Source organism: Scyliorhinus torazame, chromosome 18 (assembly GCF_047496885.1).
Source record: "Scyliorhinus torazame isolate Kashiwa2021f chromosome 18, sScyTor2.1, whole genome shotgun sequence".
NCBI classification, from domain to species: domain Eukaryota; kingdom Metazoa; phylum Chordata; class Chondrichthyes; order Carcharhiniformes; family Scyliorhinidae; genus Scyliorhinus; species Scyliorhinus torazame.
In genome coordinates this window covers 120,615,124-120,627,162 of record NC_092724.1, presented here as the reverse complement: position 1 = coordinate 120,627,162, position 12,039 = coordinate 120,615,124, and the positions used below count along the sequence as shown (strand labels likewise).

General features: G+C 57.3%; 2 protein-coding genes across 5 annotated transcripts in view; one reads left to right on the top strand and one right to left on the bottom strand.

The window, feature by feature from the left end:
- The window catches only part of acsf2 (acyl-CoA synthetase family member 2), a 273,790-nt gene that overhangs the window by 100,764 nt on the left and 160,987 nt on the right, over nt 1-12,039 (bottom strand). The gene's annotated exons all lie outside the window — the stretch shown is intronic.
- The window catches only part of chad (chondroadherin), a 57,714-nt gene that overhangs the window by 19,605 nt on the left and 26,070 nt on the right, over nt 1-12,039 (top strand). The gene's annotated exons all lie outside the window — the stretch shown is intronic.

The following is a 12,039-nucleotide window of genomic DNA, read 5'->3' as shown; positions in this document are numbered from 1 at the left end:
TGTCTCCGTGCTGTGGTGTCTCCGTGTTGCTGTGGTGTCTCCGTGTTGCTGTGGTGTCTCCGTGTTGCTGTGGTGTCACCGTGTTGCTGTGGTGTCTCCGTGTTGCTGTGGTGTCTCCGTGTTGCTGTGGTGTCTCCGTGTTGCTGTGGTTTCTCTGTTTCTCTATGGTGGCTCCGTGCTGTGGTGTCTCTGTGTTGCTGTGGTGTCTCCGTGTTGCTGTGGTGTCTCCGTGTTGCTGTGGTTCCTCTGTTTCTCTATGGTGGCTCCGTGCTGTGGTGTCTCCGTGTTGCTGTGGTGTCTCCGTGTTGCTGTGGTTTCTCTGTTTCTCTATGGTGGCTCCGTGCTGTGGTGTCTCTGTGTTGCTGTGGTGTCTCCGTGTTGCTGTGGTGTCTCCGTGTTGCTGTGGTGTCTCCGTGTTGCTGTGGTGTCTCCGTGTTGCTGTGGTGTCTCCGTGCTGTGATGTCTCCGTGTTGCTGTGGTGTCGCCGTGTTGCTGTGGTGTCTCCGTGTTGCTGTGGTTTCTCTGTTTCTCTATGGTGGCTCCGTGCTGTGGTGTCTCTGTGTTGCTGTGGTGTCTCTGTGTTGCTGTGGTGTCACCGTGTTGCTGTGGTGTTTCCGTGCTGTGGTGTCTCCGTGTTGCTGTGGTGTCTCCGTGTTGCTGTGGTGTCTCCGTGTTGCTGTGGTATCTCCGTGCTGTGGTGTCTCCGTGCTGTGGTGTCTCTGTGTTGCTGTGGTGTCTCCGTGTTGCTGTGGTGTCTCCGTGTTGCTGTGGTGCAGCACGGTAGCATTGTGGTTAGCACAATTGCTTCACAGCTCGTGGGTCCCAGGTTCGATTCCGGTTTGGGTCACTGTCTGTGCGGAGTCTGCACATCCTCCCAGTGTGTGCGTGGGTTTCCTCCGGGTGCTCCGGTTTCCTCCCACAGTCCAAAGATGTGCAGGTTAGGTGGATTGGCCATGATAAATTGCCCTTAGTGTCTAAAATTGCCCTTAGTGTTGGGTGGGGTTACTGGGTTGTGGGGATCGGGTGGAGTTGTTGACCTTGGGTGGGGTGCTTTTTCCAAGAGCCGGTGCAGTCTCGATGGGCCGAATGGCCTCCTTCTGCACTGTAAATTCTATGTTAAGCATCTATGTTCTATGTGTCTCCGTGTTGCTGTGGCGTCTCCGTGTTGCTGTGGTGTCTCCGTGCTGTGGTGTCTCTGTGTTGCTGTGGTGTCTCCGTGTTGCTGTGGTGTCTCCGTGTTGCTGTGGTGTCTCCGTGCTGTGGTGTCTCCATGTTGCTGTGGTGTCTCTGTGCTGTGGCGTCTCTGTGTTGCTGTGGTGTCTCCATGTTGCTGTGGTGTCTCCGTGTTGCTGTGGTGTCTCCGTGTTGCTGTGGTGTCTCCGTGCTGTGGTGTCTCTGTGTTGCTGTGGAGTCTCTGTGTTGCTGTGGTGTCTCCGTGTTGCTGTGGTTTCTCTGTTTCTCTATGGTGGCTCCGTGCTGTGGTGTCTCTGTGTTGCTGTGGTGTCTCCGTGTTGCTGTGGTGTCTCCGTGTTGCTGTGGTGTCTCCGTGTTGCTGTGGTGTCTCCGTGCTGTGATGTCTCCGTGTTGCTGTGGTGTCTCCGTGTTGCTGTGGTGTCTCCGTGCTGTGATGTCTCCGTGTTGCTGTGGTGTCTCCGTGTTGCTGTGGTGTCTCCGTGTTGCTGTGGTGTCTCCGTGTTGCTGTGGTTTCTCTGTTTCTCTATGGTGACTCCGTGCTGTGGTGTCTCTGTGTTGCTGTGGTGTCTCCGTGTTGCTGTGGTGTCTCCGTGTTGCTGTGGTGTCACCGTGTTGCTGTGGTGTCTCCGTGCTGTGGTGTCTCCGTGCTGTGGTGTCTCCGTGTTGCTGTGGTGTCTCCGTGTTGCTGTGGTGTCTCCGTGTTGCTGTGGTGTCTCCGTGTTGCTGTGGTGTCTCCGTGCTGTGGTGTCTCCATGCTGTGGTGTCTCTGTGTTGCTGTGGTGTCTCCGTGTTGCTGTGGTGTCTCCGTGTTGCTGTGGTGTCTCCGTGTTGCTGTGGTGCAGCACGGTAGCATTGTGGTTAGCACAATTGCTTCACAGCTCGTGGGTCCCAGGTTTGATACCGGCTTAGGTCACTGTCTGTGCGGAGTCTGCACATCCTCCCAGTGTGTGCGTGGGTTTCCTCCGGGTGCTCCGGTTTCCTCCCACAGTCCAAAGATGTGCAGGTTAGGTGGATTGGCCATGATAAATTGCCCTTAGTGTCTAAAATTGCCCTTAGTGTTGGGTGGGGTTACTGGGTTGTGGGGATCGGGTGGGGTTGTTGACCTTGGGTGGGGTGCTTTTTCCAAGAGCCGGTGCAGTCTCGATGGGCCGAATGGCCTCCTTCTGCACTGTAAATTCTATGTTAAGCATCTATGTTCTATGTGTCTCCGTGTTGCTGTGGCGTCTCCGTGTTGCTGTGGTGTCTCCGTGCTGTGGTGTCTCTGTGTTGCTGTGGTGTCTCCGTGTTGCTGTGGTGTCTCCGTGCTGTGGTGTCTCCATGTTGCTGTGGTGTCTCTGTGCTGTGGCGTCTCTGTGTTGCTGTGGTGTCTCCATGTTGCTGTGGTGTCTCCGTGTTGCTGTGGTGTCTCCGTGTTGCTGTGGTGTCTCCGTGTTGCTGTGGTGTCTCCGTGCTGTGGTGTCTCTGTGTTGCTGTGGAGTCTCTGTGTTGCTGTGGTGTCTCCATGTTGCTGTGGTGTCTCCGTGTTGCTGTGGTGTCTCCGTGTTGCTGTGGTGTCTCTGTGTTGCTGTGGAGTCTCCGTGCTGTGGTGTCTCCATGTTGCTGTGGAGTCTCCGTGCTGTGGCGTCTCTGTGTTGCTGTGGTGTCTCTGTGTTGCTGTGGTGTCTCCGTTCTGTGGTGTCTCCGCAGTGCTGTGGTGTCTCCGTGCTTTGGTGTCTCTGTGCTGTCTCCGTCGTGCTGTGGTGTTTCCGTGCTGTGGTGTCTCCGTGTTGCTGTGGTGTCCCCGTGCTGCTGTGGTGTCTCCGTGCTGTGGCGTCTCCGTGCTGTGGTGTCTCGTTGCTGTGATGTCTCCGTGCTGTGGTGTCTCCGTGTTGCTGCGGTGTCTCCGTGCTGTGGTGTCTCCGTGCTGTCTCCGTGTTGCTGCGGTGTCTCCGTGCTGTGGTGTCTCCGTGCTTTCTCTGTGTTGCTGTGGCGTCGCCATGCTGCGGCATCTCCGTGTTTCTATGGTGTCTCCGTGCTGTGGTGTCTCCGTGCTGTCTCTGTGTTGCTGTGATGTCTCCATGCTGTGGTGTCTCTGTGTTGCTGTGGCGTCTCCGTGTTGCTGTGACGTCTCCATGCTGTGGTGTCTCCGTGTTGCTGTGGCGTCTCCGTGTTGCTGTGGCGTCTCCGTGCTGTGGTGCCGCCGTGTTGCTGTGGTATCTCCGTGCTGTGGTGTCTGATGTTGGTGTGGTATCTCCATGCTGTGGTGTCCGTGTTGCTGTGGCGTCTGTGTTGCTGTGGTGTCTCCGTGCTGTGGCGTCTCCGTGTTGCTGTGGCGTCTCCGTGTTGCTGTGACGTCTCTGTGCTGTGGTGTCTCCGTGTTGCTGTGGCGTCTCCGTGTTGCTGTGGCGTCTCCGTGTTGCTGTGGCGTCTCCGTGTTGCTGTGGTGTCTCCGTGTTGCTGTGGTGTCTCCGTGTTGCTGATGTGTTTCCGTGCTGTGGAGTCTCCGTGTTGTGCTGTCTCCGTGTTGCTGTGGCGTCTCCGTGTTGCTGTGACGTCTCTGTGCTGTGGTGTCTCCGTGTTGCTGTGGCGTCTCCGTGTTGCTGTGGCGTCTCCGTGTTGCTGTGGCGTCTCCGTGTTGCTGTGGTGTCTCCGTGTTGCTGTGGTGTCTCCGTGTTGCTGATGTGTTTCCGTGCTGTGGAGTCTCCGTGTTGTGCTGTCTCCGTGTTGCTGTGGCGTCTCCGTGTTGCTGTGGTGTCTCCGTGTTGCTGATGTGTTTCCGTGCTGTGGTGTCTCCGTGTTGTGCTGTCTCCACGCTGTGGTGTCCGTGTTGCTGTGGCGTCTCCACGCTGTGGTGTCCGTGTTGCTGTGGTGTCTCCGTGCCGTGGTGTCTCCACGCTGTGGTGTCTCCGCGCTGTGGTGTCTCCGTGTTGCTGTGGTGCCTCCGCGCCATGGTGTCTCCGTGTTGCTGTGGTGTCTCCGTGCTGTGGCGTCTCCGTGTTGCTGTGGTGTCTCCGTGCTGTGGTGTCTCCATGTTGCCGTGGTGTCTCCGTGCTGTGGCGTCTCCGTGTTGCTGTGGTGTCTCCGTGCTGTGGCGTCTCCGTGTTGCTGTGGTGTCTCCGTGCTGTGGCGTCTCCGTGTTGCTGTGGTGTCTCCGTGCTGTGGTGTCTCCATGTTGCCGTGGTGTCTGCGTGTTGCCGTGGTGTCTCCGTGTTGTCTCCGTGTTGCCGTGGTGTCTCCGTGCCGTGGTGTCTCCGCGCCGTGGTGTCTCCGCGCAGTGGTGTCTCCGCGCCGTGGCGCCTCCGCGCTGTGGTGTCTCCGTGCCGTGGCGTCTCCGCGCCGTGGTGTCTCCGCGCAGTGGTGTCTCCGCGCCGTGGCGCCTCCGCGCTGTGGTGTCTCCGCGCCGTGGCGTCTCCGTGTTGCTGTGGTGTCTCCGTGTTGCTGTGGTGTCTCCGCGCTGTGGTGTCTCCGTGTTGCTGTGGTGTCTCCGTGTTGCTGTGGTGTCTCCGTGTTGCTGTGGTGTCACCGTTTTGCTGTGGTGTCTCTGCGCCGTGGTGTCTCCGTGCTGTGGTGTCTCCGTGCTGTGGTGTCTCTGCGCCGTGGTGTCTCCGTGTTGCTGTGGTGTCTCCGTGTTGCTGTGGTGTCTCCGTGTTGCTGTGGTGTCTCCGTGCTGTGGTGTCTCCGTGCTGTGGTGTCTCCGCGCTGTGGTGTCTCCGTGTTGCTGTGGTGTCTCCGTGCTGTGGTGTCTCCGTGCCTTGGTGTCTCAGCGCTGTGGTGTCTCCGTGTTGCTGTGGTGTCTCCGTGTTGCTGTGGTGTCTCAGCGCCGTGGCGTCTCCGTGCCTTGGTGTCTCCGCGCTGTGGTGTCTCCGTGTTGCTGTGGTGTCTCCGTGTTGCTGTGGTGTCTCAGCGCCGTGGCGTCTCCGTGCCTTGGTGTCTCCGCGCTGTGGTGTCTCCGTGTTGCTGTGGTGTCTCCGTGTTGCTGTGGTGTCTCCGTGTTGCCGTGGTGTCTCCGTGTTGCTGTGGTGTCTCCGTGCTGTGGTGTCTCCGTGTTGCTGTGGTGTCTCCGTGCTGTGGTGTCTCCGTGCTGTGGTGTCTCCGTGCTGTGGTGTCTCCGTGCTGTGGTGTCTCCGTGTTGCTGTGGTGTCACCGTGTTGCTGTGGTGTCTCCGTGCTGTGGTGTCTCCGTGCCTTGGTGTCTCCGCGCTGTGGTGTCTCCGTGTTGCTGTGGTGTCTCCGTGTTGCTGTGGTGTCTCCGTGTTGCCGTGGTGTCTCCGTGTTGCTGTGGTGTCTCCGTGCTGTGGTGTCTCCGTGCTGTGGTGTCTCCGTGCTGTGGTGTCTCCGTGTTGCTGTGGTGTCTCCATGCTGTGGTGTCTCCGCGCCGTCGTGTCTCCGCGCTGTGGTGTCACCGTGTTGCTGTGGTGTCTCCGCGCCGTGGTGTCTCCGCGCTGTGGTGTCACCGTGTTGCTGTGGTGTCTCCGTGCTGCTGTGGTGTCTCCGCGCCGTCGTGTCTCCGCGCTGTGGTGTCACCGTGTTGCTGTGGTGTCTCCGCGCCGTGGTGTCTCCGCGCCGTGGTGTCTCCGTGTTGCTGTGGTGTCTCCGCGCCGTGGTGTCTCCGTGTTGCTGTGGTGTCTCCGTGCCGTGGTGTCTCCGTGTTGCTGTGGTGTCTCCGCGCCGTGGTGTCTCCGTGTTGCTGCGGTGTCTCCGTGCTGTGGTGTCTCCGTGTTGCTGTGGTGTCTCCGTGCTGCGGTGTCTCCGTGTTGTGGTGTCTCCGTGCTGAGGTGTCTCCGTGTTGTGGTGTCTCCGTGCTGTGGTGTCTCCGCGCCATGGTGTCCCCGCGCCGTGTTGTCTCCCTGCTGTGGTGTCTCCGCGCCGTGGTGTCTCCGCGCCGTGGTGTCTCCGTGTTGCTGTGGTGTCTCCGCGCCGTGGTGTCTCCGTGTTGCTGTGGTGTCTCCGCGCCGTGGTGTCTCCGTGTTGCTGTGGTGTCTCCGTGCTGTGGTGTCTCCGTGCCGTGGTGTCTCCGCGCCGTGGTGTCTCCGTGTTGCTGTGGTGTCTCCGCGCCGTGGTGTCTCCGTGTTGCTGTGGTGTCTCCGCGCCGTGGTGTCTCCGCGCCGTGGTGTCTCCGCGCCATGGTGTCCCCGCGCCGTGTTGTCTCCCTGCTGTGGTGTCTCCATGCTGTGGTGTCTCTGTATTGCTGTGGTGTCTCCGTGCTGTGGTGTCTCCGTGTTGCTGTGGTGTCTCCGTGTTGCTGTGATGTCTCCGTGTTGCTGTGGTGTCTCCGTGCTGTGGTGTCTCCGTGTTGCTGTGGTGTCTCCGTGTTGCTGTGGTGTCTCCGCGCCATGGTGTCCCCGCGCCGTGTTGTCTCCCTGCTGTGGTGTCTCCATGCTGTGGTGTCTCTGTATTGCTGTGGTGTCTCCGAATTGCTGTGGTGTCTCCGTCCCGTGGTGTCTCCGTGCCGTGGTGTCTCCGTGTTGCTGTGGTGTCTCCGTGTTGCTGTGGTGTCTCCGTGTTGCTGTGGTGTCTCCGTGTTGCTGTGATGTCTCCGTGTTGCTGTGGTGTCTCCGCGCCTTGGTGTCTCCGTGTTGCTGTGGTGTCTCCGTGTTGCTGTGGTGTCTCCGCGCCTTGGTGTCTCCGCGCTGTGGTGTCACCGTGTTGCTGTGGTGTCTCCGCGCCGTGGTGTCTCCGCGCCGTGGTGTCTCCGTGTTGCTGTGATGTCTCCGTGTTGCTGTGGTGTCTCCGCGCCTTGGTGTCTCCGCGCTGTGGTGTCACCGTGTTGCTGTGGTGTCTCCGCGCCGTGGTGTCTCCGCGCCGTGGTGTCTCCGTGTTGCTGTGGTGTCTCCGTGTTGCTGTGGTGTCTCCGCGCCGTGGTGTCTCCGCGCCGTGGTGTCTCCGTGTTGCTGTGGTGTCTCAGGGCTGTGGTGACTCCGTGCTGTGGTGTCTCCGCGCCGTGGTGTCTCCGTGTTGCTGTGGTGTCTCCGCGCCGTGGTGTCTCCGCGCCGTGGTGTCTCCGTGTTGCTGTGGTGTCTCCGTATTGCTGTGGTGTCTCCGCGCCGTGGTGTCTCCGTGTTGCCTTGGTCTCTCCGTGTTGCTGTGGTGTCTCCGTGTTGCTGTGGTGTCTCCGCGCCGTGGTGTCTCCGTGTTGCTGTGGTGTCTCCGTGTTGCTGTGGTGTCTCCGCGCCGTGGTGTCTCCGTGTTGCTTGGTGTCTCCGTGTTGCTGTCGTGTCTCCGTGTTGCTATGGTGTCTCCGTGCTGTGGTGTCTCCGTGTTGCTGTGGTGTCTCCGTGTTGCTGTGGTGTCTCCGTGTTGCTGTGGTGTCTCCGTGTCGCTGTGGTGTCTCCGTGCCGTGGTGTCTCCGTGCCGTGGTGTTTCCGCGCCGTGGTGTCTCCCTGCTGTGGTGTCTCCGTGCTGTGGTGTCTCCGTGTTGCTGTGGTGTCTCTGTATTGCTGTGGTGTCTCCGCGCCGTGGTGTCTCCGCGTTGCTGTGGTGTCTCCGTGTTGCTGTGGTGTCTCCGCGCCGTGGTGTCTCCGTGTTGCTTGGTGTCTCCGTGTTGCTGTGGTGTCTCCGTGTTGTGGTGTCTCCGTGCTGTGGTGTCTCCGTGTTGCTGTGGTGTCTCCGTGTTGCTGTGGTGTCTCCGCGCCGTGGTGTCTCCGCGACGTGGTGTCTCCGTGCTGTGGTGTCTCCGTGCCTTGGTGTCTCCGCGCCGTTGTGTCTCCGTGCTGTGGTGTCTCCGCCCCGTGGTGTCTCCGTGCCGTTGTGTCTCCGTGCTGTGGTGTCTCCGTGCTGTGGTGTCTCCGTGCTGTGTTGTCTCCGTGCTGTGGTGTCTCGGTGCTATGGTGTCACCATGCTGTGGTGTCTCTGTGCTGCTGTGGCAGATCCGCGATCGAGGCCCACCGATCCGCGGGCTGGCTTGTGCCATGGGGTCACTCTTTCCCTTCCGCCTCCGCCACGGTCTCCACCATGGCGGAGGCGGAAGAGACTCCTTCCACTGCGCATGCGCGGGAATGCCGTCAGCGGGCGCTGACGCTCCTGCGCATGCGTCGCCCGGAGATGTCATTTCCCCGCCAGCTGGCGGGGCACCAAAGGCCTTTTCCGCCAGCTGGCGGGGCGGAAATTCATCCGGCGCCGACCTAGCCCCTCAATGTTGGGGCTCGGCCCCCAAAGATGCCCATTTGGGGCGGCGCGATGCCCGTCTGATTTGCGCCGTTTTGGGCGCCAGTCGGCGGACATCGCGCCGTTTCCGGAGAATTTCACCCCTTATGCCCATGATTGGGCCAAGGCTGTAATGAGGTCCGGAGATAGGTGGCCCTGGCAGAAGCCAAACTGAGCATCAGTGAGCAGGTTATTGAAATGAAAAAATGAAATGAAAATCGCTTATTGTCACAAGTAGGCTTCAAATGAAGTTACTGTGAAAAAGCCCTAGGCGCCACATTCCAGCGCCTGTTCGGGGAGGCTGGTACGGGAATTGAACCGTGCTGCTGGCCTGCCTTGGTCTGCTTTAAAAGCCAGCGATTTAGCCCAGTGTGCTAAACCAGCCCCTGCTGAGTAAGTGCTACTTGATAGCACTTCTAATGACACCTTCCATCACTTGCTGACGATCAAGAATAGCTTGATGGAGCGGTAATTGGTCGGAATGGATTTTTCCTGCTTTTTGTGGTCAAATTTCCACATTGTCAGGTTGATGCCAGTGTTGCAACTGTATTGTAACAGCTTGATTCAGCCAGCGTTAGTTCTGGAGCAAGTCTTCAGTATTAGAGCAGGATGTTGTCAGGGCCAATAATCCTCTCTGTATCCAGCAGCTCCAGCCATTCTTGATATCATGTGAACTGAATCAAATGGAAAACTGGCATCTATGATGTGTGGAACTCGGGAGGAGGCCATGAACTCATCTTCTCTTCTTTAAAGTAGTGCCATGGGATTTCTGATACCTACCTGAGAGGGCAGTCTAGGAGGTAGCAAGAGTGCCCTCTGGACAGCCAATTGACATCCACCAGGCTCGCCACACAGGGTTAGCATAACTGCCCGGCTGCGAATTGCCAATGTTCTTCCACTACTTTATCATAAACATTTCAAACTAAACAAACAAATAAATATTTCTCCAAAGAAGTGTCTTTCAGGAGACTGCCTGAATTACAGTGGCCTTTAAACACAAGCCCAGCTCTATGCAGCTTCACTCGTGTGTCCACTGGGTCTATTACAAGCAACCCATTGACTGTTGTGTGCTCTGTAAAGAAAGGCAACATTCAGTCGTGTTTCTCCGTGCAGAGGTGGATATGTGATGCTGGGCAGAGTCACAGAGTTTATTTGAAGCATTCGGGGTTTGCCTTTAATAATAAATAGAAGATATTGTGAACATTTGAGAAATTCCATGTAGTTCCACTGTAGTGTAGTTCTAAGCTGACGATAGTTATCAGAACTGGTAGGGAACATCTCAGTGCTCCATCCTTTTGGTGTGTCTAATAGGCGGCACGGTGGCACAGTGGTTAGCACTGCTGCCCCACTCGGGTTCAATTCCGGCCTCGGGTGACTGCCTGTGTGGAGTTTGCACTTTCTCACCGTGTCTGCGTGGGTTTTCTCCGGGATTCCGATTTCCTCCCACATCCCAAAGATGTGCAGGTGAGGTGGATTGGCTGTGCTAAATTGCCCCTTAGTGTCCAAAAGATTAGGTGGGGTTGCTGGGATAGGGTGGAGGCGTGGGCCTAGGTAGGGGGCTTTTTCCAATGGTCGGTGCAGACTTAATGGGTCGAATGGCCTCCTGCACTGTAGGGATTCTATGAATGGGATAACAGGAATGACATTGCAGAGACTACATAGTGAAGAATTACTTAATGTTAGGAATTCCTACACTTATCAGCTGTAAGTAAATTCCAATTCTATAATCCTCTCAAGAGTTCCTGTTAATATATTTTTAAATAAATTTTGAGTATCCAATTTTTTTTTTCCAATTAAAGGGCAATTTAGCATGGCCAATCCACCTCCCTTGCACATTTTTGGGTTGTGGGGGTGAGATCCACACAGACACAGGGAGAATATGCAAACTCCACACAGACAGTGACCCGGGGCCGGGATTGAACCCGGGTCCTCAGCTGAACAGTGCTAACCATTGCGCCATCGTGCTGCCCTGAGTTCCTGTTGATATAATAATTGACTAGATCAAAGTCAAAGAGGTCATTGGTGTTCAGAAATAGGCATTTGCAGCCCTGTGTCCTGCTTACCAATAGTCCCCAGCTACCCACCATTCAATCAACTCCACTTTCCTGCCTTATCCCCCTCACCCTCGATTCCCTTACTGATTAAAAATCTATCTTTCTCTACCTTGGACATACTTACCAACCCAGCCTCTACAGCTCTCTGTGGGAAAGAATTCCACAGATTCACTACCCTCTGAGAGAAGAAATTCCTCCTGATCTCTGTTTTAAACCACTTAGTCTGAGATTATGTCCTGTGGTTCTAGACTGTCCCACAAGGGGAAACAATCTACCCTGTCAAGCCCCTGAGAATCCTGTATGTCTCAATGAGGTGCCTGTCCTTCCTCTAAACTCCAGTGAGCCCAGGCACTACCTACTGCACCACTCCTCATCAGAAAATCCCTCCATACCCGGGATCAACCTAGTCGACATCCCCTGGATTGCCTCCAATGCAAGTATATATTTCCTTAGATAAAGGGACCAAAACTGTTTTCAGTATTCCAGGTATGGGGCGAAATTCTCCCGAAACGGCGCGATGTCCGCCGACTGGCGCCCAAAACGGCGCCAATCAGACGGGCATCGCGCCGGCCCAAAGGTGCGGAATGCTCCGCATCTTTGGCGGCCGAGCCCCAACATTGGGGGGCTAGGCCGACGCCGGAGGAATTTCTGCCCCGCCAGCAGGCGGAAACAGCCTTTGGTGCCCCACCAGCTGGCGCGGAAATGACATCTCCCGGCGGCGCATGCGCGGGAGCGTCAGCGGCCGCTGACAGTTTCCCACGCATGCGCAGTGGAGGGAGTCTCTTTCGCCTCCGCCATGGTGGAGACCGTGGCGGAGGCAGAAGGAAAAGAGTGCCCCCACGGCACAGGCCCGCCCGCGGATCGGTGGGCCCCGATCGCGGGCCACGCCACCGTGGGGGCACCACCCGGGGCCAGATCGCCCCGCGCCCCCCCCAGGACCCCGGAGCCCGCCCACACCGCCTTGTCCCGCCGTTCAAAAGGTGGTTTAATCCACGCCGGCGGGACAGGCAATTTATCGGCGGGACTTCGGCCCATCCGGGCTGGAGAATCCAGCGGGGGGGGGGCCGCCAACCGGCGCGGCCCGATTCCCGCCGAATATCCGGTGCCGGAGACTTCGGCAACCGGCGGGGGCAGGATTCACGGCGGCCAATGGCCATTCTCCGACCCGGCGGGGGGTCGGAGAATGACACCCATGGTCTAACTAGTGTCTTGTATAGTTTTAGCAAGTCTTCCCTATTTTTATACTCCATTCCCTTTGAAATAAAGGCGAACATTCCATTTGCCGTCCCGAAACCCTGCTGAACCTGCATGCTAGCTTTTTATGCATGAGGACTCCTGAATGCCTCTGTGGTACAGTTTTCTTCAGTCTTTCTCCATTTAAATAATATTCAGCTCCTTTATTTTTCCTACCAAAGTGCATAACTTACATTTTCATACATTATATTCCATCTGTCAAGTGTTGCCCAATCTGAGACTGTCACCAGGCAAAGCACTGGTTGGACCTTCAACCAACTGTTGGTCACCCACACAACCACCACCCCAACCCTCCCCCTCCCCCACATATGATTTAGAGTATGCAGTGGGTAGATCTTCATCAGCCAGTGCCTCAGCTTAGGTCTTCCATGAGTACTCACCCATGTTGAATCATACACCATGCAACACTAATGCCA